The sequence below is a fragment of the Dasypus novemcinctus genome, chromosome 16, assembly GCF_030445035.2.
Source record: "Dasypus novemcinctus isolate mDasNov1 chromosome 16, mDasNov1.1.hap2, whole genome shotgun sequence".
Lineage (NCBI taxonomy): Eukaryota > Metazoa > Chordata > Mammalia > Cingulata > Dasypodidae > Dasypus > Dasypus novemcinctus.
In genome coordinates, this window is record NC_080688.1 from 6,100,589 (window position 1) to 6,116,727 (window position 16,139).

The 16,139-nt window shown below is 32.6% G+C and overlaps 1 non-coding gene across 1 annotated transcript; it reads right to left on the reverse strand.

Moving 5' to 3' along the window:
- Positions 1–4,383: 4,383 nt before the first annotated feature.
- LOC111764555 (U2 spliceosomal RNA) lies at positions 4,384–4,574 on the reverse strand. The gene has a single exon (XR_002797144.1). It is a non-coding gene; the product is annotated as a U2 spliceosomal RNA (small nuclear RNA).
- Positions 4,575–16,139: the final 11,565 nt, after the last annotated feature.

Genomic DNA, 16,139 nt, shown 5'->3' on the forward strand with positions numbered 1-16,139 from the left:
CATCAAACTCCAGCATCAAAACTCCAACATCAAAAACCTGTGCATCAAAAGCGCCAACTCTGTCTTTGCCAATTCTTTCTTATCTGTGAGTCCTCACCAACCAAGGGGTGGGGATTCAATGACCTAAAAACATAGCCCTATGAAAGCACTAATCATAACTTAATCATACCCAGATTCAGACCAGTTTACAAACATAATCCAATATCTATTTTTGGAATTCATAACTATGTCAAACTGCTAAACCAGGAGACTTAGTTGGTAACCTAATTTGACCTCAGATAACATCAAATTTAACCATGCCTTGTTCTCTGCCACAATAATAAATGTCTCAATTTGCTTTGATGTAGTTCATCAAAAGGAGTTCAAACCTTTTTCATGCATTCTTACTTCACTTTGTACAAGATTTTTAAAAAATCCACTGCAATGTAACTCTCTATAGAAATGGGCATTATGGTTTGTGAAACCTATCCTAAAGAATTGTGAAGTCATGTATTATAGTTAGATGTGCCAGTATGATGACATGGCAATAGTACACTGTAAGTCACTTCAGATATCACTGTGACAAATATAAATTTGTTGAACTTTTGAAATACTTTTCCCACTGAAAATTAAAACTCCTTATATAGCAGTATTATATTAACTTGTATAATTTCACATCATCTGAATAGCAGCTTATCTTCTGTTTCCCTGTTGGAGCTCATTAAATAAAGCTAAATAATTAAAGTTTTTCTTCTTTTAGCAAAAGTCCAGCAATGCTACTGAAGTGTACACTCTGAGGAGATATCTTCCCAAAGTCACCCAGGAGCACACAATCACATGAGTTACATAGTGTGCAACAAAATCCATCATACTTGCAAATCACACATCTCACCCATGGGGTCAAAAGTGTCACAAACACAGGGTTATACATATAATCACACACATGATCAAGCATGGATTCACACAAAATGTCTCACAAAATGCACCATAAGATGTGGTCACAAACAGGGTTACTCATAGCCTCCCACTTGGGGTCACAAAATTGGATCAAACACACAAGGTCACACATGGGTTCACATATGAGATCATATACACAAGGTCATGAAAAGGACCACAAACAGGTCACAGACACAGGGTCACACTTGAGGTCACAGTGTCCCCACAAACTGTCACACACGGGTTTATACAAACAAGGTTACACACACAGGTCATGCACATAGTTAAATATTGTGTCAAACATGGGTACCTATGAGTGGACAAAAAAAGGGAAAATATACTTATCATCACAAACACTCATCATTCTCACATCTTATCCCCTCAAGGGTTCACTATGACCTTCTTGTTCATCAATATACTAAGGACCTTGAAACTCAGAATCCCCAGCATCACTTTTGAACTTATTTCAAAAATACATTTCATGATTCAAAATGTAATAAGGAGAGTAAATTTGAGGGGTTGATGAAATGGGTAATGAGGACGTGATATGACCTGGGAATATAAAGGGGTGGTGGTTCTGAGAGAGGTAGAGGAATGTGAAGAAGATTCTTTTTTTTTTTTTAAGAAGATTCTTAATGGAGAGAATATTTTAACTAATGATTTTTAAATTGGAGTATTGAAGGTGACAATAAATTCAGAGGATAGACATATTGGGAGTAGATACATTTTGTGCAGCAAAATGTCCCATTAGCGACACAGCTCAAGAAACTGAGAGACAATTTCATCCCTGGAGGATATTTCATGTAGGTTTTATTGTCATTTAGAATGACAATTTAAGTATAAAAATCCCATTGCCGAATATGATCAACAGGGTAAAGACTTTATGAATTCAAAGAAATGCTCTATGATATTTAGGATGACAGAAAAAAAGAGGAGTTGGTGGGTAACTATTGGGCATGAGACACAGACAAGATGGTATGTTACAATGGCTGGATAATCTATGCCTCAGATATTGTACCTATCAAAAAGTTATACATGATTGATGCTGGAGGTCTCAGCACATATTCAAAATACCCACTGCCATACTTAATTACCAATATGGCCTGAGGAATAAATGCTTCTGAGAACATGAATGGATTAAGCCTTAATGCACAGATTTGACCAAATATTTTGGGAATGTTTAATATAAATACAGGTTTTTAATATCTGAATAAGGAAATAATTCTGCCCATAGGGCAGTAGCAGGGATAAATGTAATCATGCTAAGTTATGGAGAACAGGGCTCAATCTATCTCACAATTTCTCCAATCTGGAAGGACAGACAGATAAAAATCAGAGAAAAAGAAATCGTAAATGACAAACAAATCTGAAGGGCAAATGCGGAAATCAGAAAACTTCAAATAGAAAGGTAAGTGAAGCTGGGTGAGGCAAGGGATTCTTGACAATGGTATGTTCATGAAGGGAGGACAATGATTTAAAAATCCCTTAAAGTAATGATGGACTTCAATACACTTCAAGAAGGTTTGTGGCTTAAAGAACACAGGTCTGAGGAAGCATGCAAGAAGCCTGAGACTAAATGGATAGCAGGGACAGAGCCTGCTCCAGGATAGGAGTGTGTGCTCATCATCTGGGGACAATCTGCTAGCTTACCCATAATAAAACGTTATTCAGGGTCTGCCATGTTGGAGTAGGTGAGGAGCTAACTTGGAGAATAACATCAGTGAAAGTCTCTGCCCTGTTCTCTGTGATCTTTAGCGCCATCATTCTGGCATGGAAATCCTGAGGTTCCAGGGATAACAGACATGTTTCTCTCCCAGATGTGCGTGCTACTCAGTAGGCCTCCCAGGTAATCACTGGCAATTGCTGTGGAATATTTGCTTCTGTGTCAGGAGCTTATTCCTTCACTGGAAATGCCCCATATCCACCAGGAAGACAGTGTCACTGTGTCTGCACATGATATTTGATGGTTGCTCTGGGGGAATGAACACAGGAATCCTCCTTTATCTGTGGTCTCACATGGCTCCTGCACATTCTGATATTTCCTTACCTGCCCATAACCCCAGTTCCTGATGTGAGTCTGATGAGTATCCTCAAGAATCCAGGTGAGAGCTAGCCTTGAAGAATAGTGGAAGTCTTCCAGCACAGTCAGAGATTGGTGATGGGCTTTGAGCTTCCAGTCCCAGGCTATACCCAGCTCTGCCAGGTGTTCAATTCCAACTAGGTTGATGTGGCTGGTGATGGAGGGAATGTCAGTGTGGAAAGCAGCAAGCAGTGATTCTGACATCCCACCAGTTTGGTGAATGGGTTATTGCTGGAGTAAACTGTATTTGTATGATTCTATATGCCCCATATAGGTATTGTTGCCCATATATCATTAACAATTTTTCTGTCTTTGTGCACAAATATACAAAGCACTAAGGCCCCTTATAAATATTCCCTTCTGAGTTTAGATAGGATGGCAGTAAACAACTGAGAAATAATGTATATGTGCTTGTATAGGCATATGGCTTGAATGGTTTCATTTCCACTGTAAGAAAATTGACAAATTCTCTAACTTTCTCTATAAAGATATCACAAAGAGTAATAAGAGACTAAGCCACATGAGCACACTGCCATAAATTCAATACATATTCTAGACTGTGTGGCTTTGTACAAATTTCTCAAATTTTTCAAATTTTGTGCCTTTTCATAGCGATTATAACTGCAGTTCCAGAGAATCTGTACATAGAATAAATTGAAAAATAAAACATCTTTCAGGATTACAATAAATTGTCTGTACCTGAAACATGAGAAGCAAAGTTTTCCTGAAATATGAGTTCTACTTTGTGAATGTTATATGTGCATGTGTTTCCTTATTGATTGCCTTATTAATTTTCTTCTTCCTGATTTTCTCCTTCCTATCTTTGGATATAGGAATCACATTTTCAAACAGGCTTACTTATAAGCTCTTATCTCCAATTGATGTTTTGACCTGCATCATTTCCAATTTTATTGAGATTCTTGCAGGAAAATTTTTCTGAAAATTGAAGCCTTGATAATCTCCTCACTTGTTGCTTATTCACTGTATCTGTATATATTTCTATTTCTTGTTTTCATCTATCTTATCACTGACTTAATATTTTCCTCAAGACACAAACATAGTGTGGGTAGGGCATGGAAGTTGGGTGAGTAGTAAAACACTGATTCAGTCTTGGATTGATACTACAAGGGCCTTCTGGCTCTTTGCCCTCTGGCAGTGTATGCACATGTTCCTATGCCAGATGGTATCCCTAAAATCTAGGGTTTACAATGATTTGTCTGGAAACCCAGTTCACCCAAATGGTTTGTTGTGTGATGCCATATACTACTGGACCTTGAAAATCTCTGGAAGAAACAGCTCCAAATCCCTTTAACTGCTGGGCAAAATGGGACAAATATAAGTACAAGAATGGCCATCTCATTTTGATTATTTTAATTTTATTTTTTGTGTGTGTGTGCACCATTCCTGGAGATACTGCAATACCAGGTCGATGCATGGAGTGGATGGAACAAGCTCCTATTCTATCTCTTAATTCCAAAAATCCATTTAATATATTGTTCTCAGATAGAGGATGTATCAGATATTAAACTGATAAGAACAGACACTACACTTAATCTTAGCCAAAAGGCCAAATCACGATAATTTTGATTATTTTCAGGAGATAATTATAGATATTGCATATAGAGTACCTGAATCAGAATAAGTTAAAAATGCTTTGGGCCCTATGTTTTGGCAATGGGAAAGTCTAACCTGCCATCCAACTCATAGGTGGGGAATCTCCCTTCTCACATGTATGTCTTTCTTCCTTCCATGAAAACACCTTGCAATACTCTGTGAACAAATAAATGCTGAACTCCCTTGATTGTTCTACAGTACACCACCAAACTTTTAAGGAGATAGACTCCAAAAAGAAAGAAGGGAGTAGAATGCGAGGCATTTTTAATTTATGATATTGTGGAAAGAATAGGTTATCACCCTTTTTTCATGTTTTTATTTCATCTTCTACATATAATATACGGAGAGTTGTATGTACTTTAGAAGGAATCTATTGAGCAATCATATATTCCATTGTTGTAATAGTAAATTGAGTGAAGCAAAGTAAATAAGAACACAGGTTTTAGATTTGCCAAATTTATATTTAATCTGGGTCATGAAATTTTAAGGCTGTGAAATTTATGTAAAATATTTACTATTCTAACTTTTGGTATTCTATGTCATAGGAGTATAGGAAAAATAAATGAAATAATGTATTAAAATAGTTCATAGGTATCAAAGTTTAATAAATGTCATATAAATTTTACCACTAAAAGTATCTAAATAAAATTGAGAATAATAATGTTCAATATATGAAAGACTATGTTAGGAAAACTACTAAGGGATATTAAAACTATATTTCATATACTGACTTTAAAAACTACATGATTTGTATTTCATTTAACAAATATTCTGATTCAGGTACTCTATATGTAATATCTATAATTAGCTTAAATCTGTAGCATCTATAGGATTATCTTGCCATTTTCCATATAGATAATATGACTCCAATAGTATTCCAAATGGAATACTTGGACATAGAGCTGGAGGTTAGACGTTAGGTAAAGGAAGGTGGCATTTTTAAATATATAATTTAAGAAATTTTTTGTCATTGGGGTGATTTCAAATATGCCAGACAGTTATAAAGATCATATAAACTGCAAAGTGAACTCCCAAATATTGCCCAAAGGAAAACATTTTAAACAAAATTTTACTTGTAAAGCATAGTTGTTACTTTGAGAAATATAGGCAATCATTACAGTCTCAAACTCAAGAAGGGTGGCTGAGAGATTTTTCTAAGGAGAGATAAAGAAAGAGAGCTGAAATTATCCCAGTAGGAGGTAACTTTATTTAGAGCAGACTATGGAGACGTTTAATACTAGGGGTGCTTTCTACAACAACGGAGATATTCTTTCTATGCAATTAAGAGGAGACAGATAGCTCCAAGGGAGCAACAAAATGCAAAATTCCTCAGAGAAATTTGTGATTGAGTGTATCCATGGATAACTTTATAGCAATAAGTCAGCAATAAGCAGAACCTTCCAATTGGATGTGATATGAGAATGTTGAACTTTTCTCAATTCTTGTGATGTTGGTAAACAACTAGGGTTAAAGATATCCTTCCATCCTTTGTGTTACAGAAACATACTACTACAAATAAACACCTTTCCACATGTGAGTTGGCTAAAATTCACAGATAACCCCTTATTGATATAGGAGGTAGTCAGTCACAGGATTACAAAATTTATTTCTTGACCTCATATATTATTAGCTAAACTACTTGTCCACACTGATCAATAATAAAAATAATATTAATGATATTATTGATAAGATTTATTATTAACATTGATGATTTTATAATAGCAACATTTATTAATAAAATTTATTATTACTAAATTTTATTCAAATTTTGATTAAGGTACACTCCTTTAACTGGTCCTTGAATTTGAACCACACTAGCCTGAGCTAGCATACAACTGCTCCTTACCGTCCGTCTCCGCTTGATCTTAAGCTGGCTTTAGGGTAAAAGATACTCTGATTTGCCCTCCAAAGATGCCATCCTTTCCTCCTACTTTCCCACACTAGACTTCTTCTAGTTTTGATTACTCCTCTGTACAAAGGAAAACCCCTTTGTGAGTAACCCTGGTGTAACTTTATTGAAAGTCCTTTTTAATAAAGACTCTCCTGGTTTAATTCTGCCTTTTATTTTTTATTTGAGAGATACCAATATAAGCAACAAGCTTAATAGAGAGATTTGGGAAAAAGATTGTCAAAGAAAGCCCTAATAAAATCTGTCATGCAAGGATGATTGTGACATGTATATGGCTGAGCCCTCTGACAAGTGTCATAAGGGTTGTCACACTGCAAAGAAAGTAAACATTAATGACAGTGCAGTAAAGTGAATATAAATGCATTTTAAAGTAATCAATAAAGAGGGAGGATCAGTATCCAAAGGTATTATAATACATTACCTAAAATATCCATTTTGCAAAATGTTTCAAAATTTTCATTTTCAAACAGAAATTAAATACATAGAAAGATGCAAGAAAACAAGGTCCATATGAAGTGAAAAGAACAGACAAGAGCAACTGCCAGTAAAAGGGTTCAAATGGCAGAATAAACACACAAAGTTTTCAAAGCAGACATGGCAAATATGTTATAACAGGTAAAGGAATACATACTTAAAGAAGTAGGAAAGATAAGGTCTAAACAGATAGAGAGTAATAATAAAGAACATTTAAAAAGTCAAATTGGAACTCTGTGGTTCAAAATATAATAAATGAAATTAGAGATTTTGTACAAGGGCTTACGAGTAAATATGACATTAAAAAATGTAATAGAGATTATTAAATATGAAAGAGAGAAAGTAAAGATGAAAAAAATGAACAGATATTCGCTTAATGCAAATTAAAATGATAAAGAGAAAATAGATGATCATAAAAGATATTAGACATAAGAGACAAAAAATCAAAATATCAAACTTATATGCAAGCATATGAGTAATAATATTAATTGTGAGTGAATGAAGCAATCCAACCAAAATGGAAAAAAATATATATGTCCTCCACAGGATTAAATATCAATAGGTTGAAAATAATGATTTGGAAAAATGTATCATGAAAACATCAACCATTAAAAACAAGAAAAATCACAAGTCAACAACCTAGCTTTCTACCTTAGGTCACTGTAGAAGGAACCATAAATTAAACTGAAGTAAGCCAAAGAAAAGTTATAAAACATATTAATGTTGAAGTTAGTGAAACTGAGAATGGAAAATCATAGAGAAAATAAGCAAATATAACGTTTGGTCATTTGAAAATATTTATGATCCATCAACTGATTTCACAAAAAATGAAATCAAATAAAAATATTCTAAGAAATTCAGTAACAAATGGTAGTATATAATTAACACTATTACAGAAATAAAAAGTAATATAAGGTATACTATGAATAATTGTATGCCAACAATCTATAGAACATAAATAAAAAATAAAAATTCCCAGAAAAACACAAATAATCCAAACTCTCACAAGAAGAAATAGAAAATATGAATAGACCTATAACAACGAGAAAGATTGTTATTATAGCAAAACATACCAAACAAAAAGGACCAGATGGCTTCAATAGTAAATTCTACCAAACATTTAATAAAGAACATGTAAAAAGAAAATGTAAAACATAAAACAAAATTAAGAGAAATTTTCAGGCTAATATCTTATATGAAATTATGCATAAAAACACTATGAAAATATTAAGAATAATCCAGCCATGTATTTCCTTAAATAGCATGGTCTGCTGCTATTTATTCCAATGAGGAAAGGATGATAAATATTACAAATTAAATCAATATTTAGCCTTTAACATAAAACTCAGAATCATCTTATCAGTGCAGAAAAGTCATTTAATGAAATTCAACAGCTATTTATGGTCAAATCTTCAGAACACTGTAACACTAATGAATTTAATTAAGCAGATAAAAGTTATCCACAAAAGCAACTCTATCTGTATTGGTTTTAATGTTGAAATTTGCACCACTTTTCCACAGAGTATAATTAAAAAATGACAACTTCTAACCAACACTTGCTTTGTAGGCAAAAATACATTAAAAAGAATTGTCATTAATATTGGAGTGGAACTGAATATTGTGTACAAACAAAATAAAAACACCTACAGAATCATTATTATTATGAGTCAATATATGATAGAGGATATAAGCTCAAATGAAAACTTGATTATATGTTTAAAAATTACAAACAAAATGTAGAATGAAATAAAATGACATTCACAATAGCTGAAGATGATCAATGACTTAGCAATTATTTAACAAAAGTTATTCAAAGTCAAATGCACTAATGTCTATAAAAAAGTACAGAGTGATTATAGAAGACTAAAAGTGTAAAGTAATTATATCATATACATGAATGGAAGATTCAATTTTCTCTAAATATCAAATCCCCAAATTTAATGAAAGATTAAATGCAATTCCAATAGAAATATCAGCATTATTGCATGAAATATGACAAATTGATTCTAAAATTGTATGCCAGTACAAAAGACTTAGAATATATTATACAATATTATAGAAAAAAAACTGGATAATATTTACTAAAGATATAAAGACTTACCAAAAACCTAACATAAATGAGGCAATTTGGGACTAGTACAATTTTGCAAGATTATGAAATCAAATTTTGGATTGCACAGTTAAAATTTTCTTTAAGATACTGGAGTTAATGAAATAAAGAATCCAGGAATGACTGAAAGAAGATATTTAAATATAAATCCAAGAAATGACTGTTAGCTGGAATGTATACTGACTTTTAGGAAATCAATAAAAATATATCCAAATGAAATTAGGCAACATTTCAAACAGAAATATATCAAAGAAGAAATTGATGACTTGCAAATGCAAATTAAAACATGTTATAGAACACACAGATTACAGAATGAATAATTTTAAGAAAATAATGATATCCTGTATTGGAAAGTTAATGGAGCAACTGGAATTATCACATTTCTGGAATACTAAATATCACTTAAATAACATGTTTGGAAACTATTTGGACATACCTACTGAAGGAAATCATATCACATGAACCAAAATGTGTCTTCTTAAAGCAATTAGTGCATATATCCAAAAATAAATGTGTAAACATTTTATACATTTCATTATCATGAACCTGGAAACAACCTAAAGGTCCATCTCACAAGCATAGTCATAAACTGGAATAATAATACCATCCAATTATATGTAGTAGTAAGATAAGATAATTGCAGCAATGCATGATATTCTAAAATGCATCGTATTGAGGGATAAAGTCAGGTACAACTACCCAAATATAATATGGTACATATTGAATAAATTTACTCATATAACATTCAGAATATGTTCCTAATAATTGATAACGTTAGGTATTATTGTGGTACTGAGTGTACAGAGCCATATGGAGGTGTCTGGGTCACAAAAATATTTTATTCCTTGATATGGGTTGTGTTTACATAGCTAATCTTTGTGCACATTCTATAAGATAGCTCTTGGTAGATAAGAAAAGCACAAAGCCAAAGTCAGATACTCATCCTTGAAGGGTGTCTGCATATGAGTGACTGCTCTATCATGCTATAATTTCTGTACTTGCCAATTAATAACTAACACAATTCTCAAAAAGAACAATGAAATAATGGAAAACATACAAAAGAATTAAAAGTAATCAGGGAAATGATATGTGAACAAAATTATAATTTCAATAATGAGAGACAAATTACGAAGAAGAACAATATTGAAACTGTACAACTGAAAGGTTTAATAACTGAAATGAAAAATGCATTAGAGTGATTCTAAAGCTATTGGGAAAAAAGACAGATGAAAGGATCAGTAAACACAAAGTTTAGACAAATGACATTATCAGTAAAATAAACAGAAAGAAAAAAATAAAATAACAGGGCCTGAAAAACCTGTGATGCACTAACAAGCATACCTAACAAAGTTGCCTCCATAAATGAAAAATAGAGGCATTTTCAGACAAATTAAAACTTAGAGATTTCATTACCAATAGATCTGCCTTACAGGAGGTGCTAAAGGAAATTCTTCCTGTTAAATGAATAGATGCTAGATGGCAACTTGAAGATAAATGAAGAAATAGAGACCACCAGAATATGTAAATTTTTGGTAAATTATAAATGACAGAATTACTTAAATTTTTAATTATAATATTACCTTGTCCTTCTAAAAGTCTTAAAATTTTAAAAAATCAAAACTTTGTTACTAGACAGTCAATGAATAAAGTCGTAATTTGAGACAAGATTAATTTAATAGAGAATAATGGAGGAAATTCTATTCAATGTGCATGTAAGCTATTTTACATCAAGTAATAATCAATGCAAACTAAATTTCAATAGATGGAGAATGCTAAATCTAATTCCCATGATAACCATAAAACACATAGCTAAAGAATCTTTAAAAAAGGAAGGAATAAGTGATTCAAAAGGACTTTTTATAAAATTTAATCTAAACAAAAATGAAGGCATCAGTAGGAAAAAGGAGATAAAAAATGGGTATGACTCAAAAAGTATTTAAAAATGGCATAAATAAATCTTGCCTTATTAGAATTACCTTAAATATAAATTGATTAAATTTCCAAAAAATAAAAGAGATTAATAGAATGGGTAAAGAAGCATTGCCCAAATGTATGCTATTTACAATATATTTATCTTAGATATATAGATAGAGAAAAAGTTTGAAAAAAATCCATGTGAATAATGAAAATAGAGAATTATATTTATACAAAAAATATAGACTTTAAAAAAAAGCTGTTCCAGGAGATAAAGAATAACATTATACATGAATTATTGGATCAGTTCAAAAAGAGCATTTGACAATTCAAAGTATAAATTCACATAACAACAGGAAGCCACAATATATGAAGCAAATATTGACAGAATTGAAGGGAGGAATAGAGTTCTAAACGATTACTGGAGATTTCAAGAAATCACTTTCAATACTGAGTAAATGTCTAATAGAATGTCAGTGAGTAAATAAAGAAACTGAACTACATTAACAACCAACTAGGTGTAACAGATTTAGATAGAGCACTTCATCTAACAACTACAGAATACTATTTTCCAATGCACATGCAACATTCTCTAAGGTAGACCATAAGTTTGGATATAAAAGAAACATTAAAAATACCACGAATATTGATATTATGCAAAGTAAATTATCACAGCACAATGGAATGGAAGTAGAAATGAAGACATATACTGGAAATGTACAAATACGTGAAATTAAGCAGTGCAATCTTAACCAATGGGATGAAAAGATATTAAACCTACAATTGGAGATAAATTCAAACAAGACAAAAAATAAGCAGTTTATGGGATGCAGGGAAAGCAATGCTCAGAGGGAAATTATAGCTATATTTATTTATATTAAAGAAGAAAACATTAAAATCCTAGCTTTACAACTAGTGGGACTAGAAATAGAAGAGCAAAATAAATCCATTGTTAATAGAAGAATGGTTACAATTAATATTAGAATAGAGGTAAATGAAATAGAGATTAAAAATTGATGTAACTACATAGGACAATTTTATAGGTTTTGACTAAATGTATAATGGATTGTACTGTCATTGCAATTCCATGCAGGACAATTCCAATGTCAAAAAATGCCCCATGTCATTCACTCTCCTTCCCCCTGGGACCTCTGGTGGCTACTGCCTTTATATCAATAATAAAAGTTATTCCATTTTTAGATTATTAATAAGTCTAATTTCATCCATAGTTGCTTTCTCCCTTTATGTTTGTTCATTCCTAAATCTTGAGGTTTGGGGATGGTTATGCCCACTCTGTTTCTGATTGAGAGGGCAATTAGATCCCATGGGACAGATGGATGGAATGGTCTCACTTGCAATTATAGATACTCTCTGTTTTATGCGATGGACATTTTCCATCATCATCCTTTTGTTAGGTGACCTGGGTAAATCCATTGAACTAGGGAGTGGTGTTGTATCTTTGCTGAGATCAAGGGCTCAACTGGAATTTCAACAGAGCGAAGATTTAAGTTTATGGAACATATTTTTAACTAGCATAGTGCTAATTATAGGTTCAAGTAAAGGGGGCAGTAGAGCCACGTGTAGGGAAACGATAAGTGAGCCCAACTCTGTTACATTGGAGAGCACATATTCCAAAATAAGGACCACTGATAGGATACCAAATTCCTGAGATTATCTGCCCTGTCTATAGTGCCTAGATATGTATAGAACATTCAGAAATCTTGCTGTTTGAAGCAATTTTTGCTATGGCAGTCAATGATAGTCTGTTGAGATCCAGCTGTAACAAATGTACCACACTAATGAAAGATGTTACTAATGGAGAAAAATGTGGGAAGGGGTGGGGCATATGGGAATCATCTTTATTTCTGATGTAACTTTGGTGTAATCAAAAGCTTCTTCAAAAATAAAAATTAATAAAATTGAGGTTAAAGAGATGCCATACACTGTTTTCTTTGACAAAATCAGTAAAATTGAGAATTTTTAGTTATACTGAAAGGGAAAATCAGCATATAAATCAGAAGAGAGGATGGTGACATAAAAATGGATGTATCAAAAATAAAACAATTGTAATAATATATGCAATTATATGCCAACACAATTAATAATATAGAAAAAATTGAAGAAGTTTCTGAAAATACAATTACCAAAACTGACTAAAGAAGAAATAGAAAACCTGAATAAACATATAACAATTTCAGAGATTGCAACAATAATCAAAAAGTTTCCAACAAACAAAACCCAAGAGAATGGCTACACTGTTGAATTTTTTTTAAATTTTGAAGAACAATTAAAAGTTGTCTTTCTCATACTAGTCCACAGAATTTAAAAGGAACACTTCCTAATCATTTTGAAACCATCATTACTCTGATACAAAAGCCTGTCAAAGACATCACAAGAAAAGACATTTACAGAATTATTACTCTTGAGAATTTAGATACCAAAAACACTTATCAAAATACTAACAATCCATATCCAACAGCAAATTAAAATGTTTATACCCCACTAATTGGTATTCATACAAGGAATGCATGTGCCACTTAATATACAAAAATCAATTAAGGAAATACATCATGCACATAAAACCAACATATAAATAAGGCAACTCATGATCACTTCGATTCATGCAGGAAAGTCATTTAACAAAATCCAGCACCTTTTTTGATAGAAACAATCTGAGAAAAAGAATTAGAAAGGAAATATCTTTGAAACAATCATAGAAGTGTCAGTAGAGAGGAAATTTCTAAACATAATAAAAGGGATATTTTTAAAAACCCACTGATAACATCATGTTCAATGGGAAATTAATTGATCTTATATGTAGAATATTCAAAGGCATCAAAAATGCTTATTTAAGGTAATAAATGAACACAGCAATATTGCTAGGTACAAGATCAATGTGCAAATTTAACTGTTTTCCTATACACTAGTAATAAACAATTGGAGATAATATTAAGAAAAGAATTGTATTTAAAATAACAAGATATAAAATATTTAAGAATAAATTTAACAAATTTTACAAAAGATGTGTATACCAAAAGCCACCAAATGCTACTGAGAAAAATAATGTGAGGTAAATTAATTGAAGGACATCCCAAGGTTTGTATTACAGAAGTGATATCATGGTCTTTATGTCAAAACTACTGAAAACAATATACAGATAAAATGCTATCTTTATCAAAATCCCACTACCCTTTTCCAGAATTGAAAAACCCATCCTCCAATCATATCAAACTTTAGGTAATCTCAAAGCTAACATCATCTTGAAAAAGCACAGGGCTGGAGGACTTAATCTTCCCAATTTGAAATTGAAATATAAAGACATAGTAATCAAAACAGCATGGAACTGGTATATAGTTTGACAAATAGATCAATGGAAGAGAGCTGAAAGACCATAAATAAACCCACACAACTATGGCAAATTGATTTTAAACAAGGGTGTTATATAAATATAATGAGGATGGGACATCTGTATACGAAACAATTCATTTATATTATGCCTCATACCATAACAAAAAAAAAAAAACCCTCAAACTGGAACGAAGACCTATGTATAGGGACAAAATCTCTAAAACTCTTAGGGAAGGCATGGCCAATCCTTATGACCTGGGATTTGGCAAAGCATTCTTAGATATGATAGAAAACCAAGAAAAATAATAACAAAATAAATATATTCAATCATACCAAAATTAAACACATTGGTGAATCAAAGGAAAGCATCAAGAAAATAATAAAAACTATACAGTGGGTGAAAAGGTGGCAAATCAAATATTGGAAATGAAATTAATATGCATATTATAGGAAGAACATTTACAATACAACAATAAGACAAGCAACAAAATTAAGGATTGGCAAAGAACTTAGATATTTCTCTGAGTAATATATAGGAATGGCACATAAGCCCATGACAAGATGCACAATCTAATTAGCCAAAAAGGAATTGCAAATCAAAGACACAATGAGAGATAAATACCAGGAAAAATGAACAAGTAGAGAGTATGGACACATTCCTTCTACAAAAAATCTAGTGGAGTGGCAGAAAACTGTCTGAAATCCTTGTTCTGGGACTCTAGAGTCCAGAGAAATACTGTAAAGCATCCAGGGATAGGAAAACTGAGAACTTGCAGCAAAAAAACAAAAACAAAAACAAAAACAAAACAAAACCAGTGAGAGAATCAGCCCCACAGTAGAACCCAGTGCCCATTGCCCACCCTCAAGTCTTGCCTTGGGTATGTTCTGTGGCTGGCTTCCATAGATGGAGAAGGGCATGAAGGCCTTCCTCTCCTGGAATGGGTGGTTCTTACCAATTGCCGAGTATAGATTCTGATAAGAGAGATTGGACTACTGGATTCTGACTCTGATTCATGGTTCTAGCCTACTAGGAACAAGGATTCCTGTGGCTATTGTTTCAACATCACACATTCGAGGTGGAAAAAAACCACGATACCTCCTGAGACCTGCAGGGGAAGATTTACTATAAACCAACAAATTACAAGCAGGCTAGGAAAGCACAGCTTTGTGGAACAACAAACAAATGTTTTTAATTCTTCCTCCCTAAAACTTGCTACAGGACATTTTGAACCTGGTCTGTACCCCTGATATGGGTCCCTTGCCATCTTAAGTGTTTTTGACCAGTTAAGAAGAGAAAATTCTAAAGATCAAGAATAAGTGGGCCCAGGTATCAAAGGAGAGCTATAACACAAAGTCCATCATCAATAAAACCCTAGGTGAGAGAGAGAAACTGACCATGAGAGTAACCCCATCAAGATATTCAGATGACAAGATAGCAGCAAAAAATTTACAAGTCATAATAAGAAACAGGACAGTATGGGCCAGAATAAAGAATACATTTAATAAGTTCAAGGAGACATGAAAATTAGAAGAATTAATCAAAGGTGTTCCAACAAATCTCCCAGATCTATTGAAGGAGATGAAGGAAAATATGGATAAAGAGATAAAGGACATTAAGAAGACACTGGGTATGTCTAAAGAGGAATTTGAAAAAGGCAAATGAAATTAAAAGAACTTTTGGAAATCAGAGTCACAAAAGATGAGAATAAATTACAATGGAGACATACAACAGCAGACTCCAACAGGCAGAATAAAGAATCTGTGAACCTGAAGCA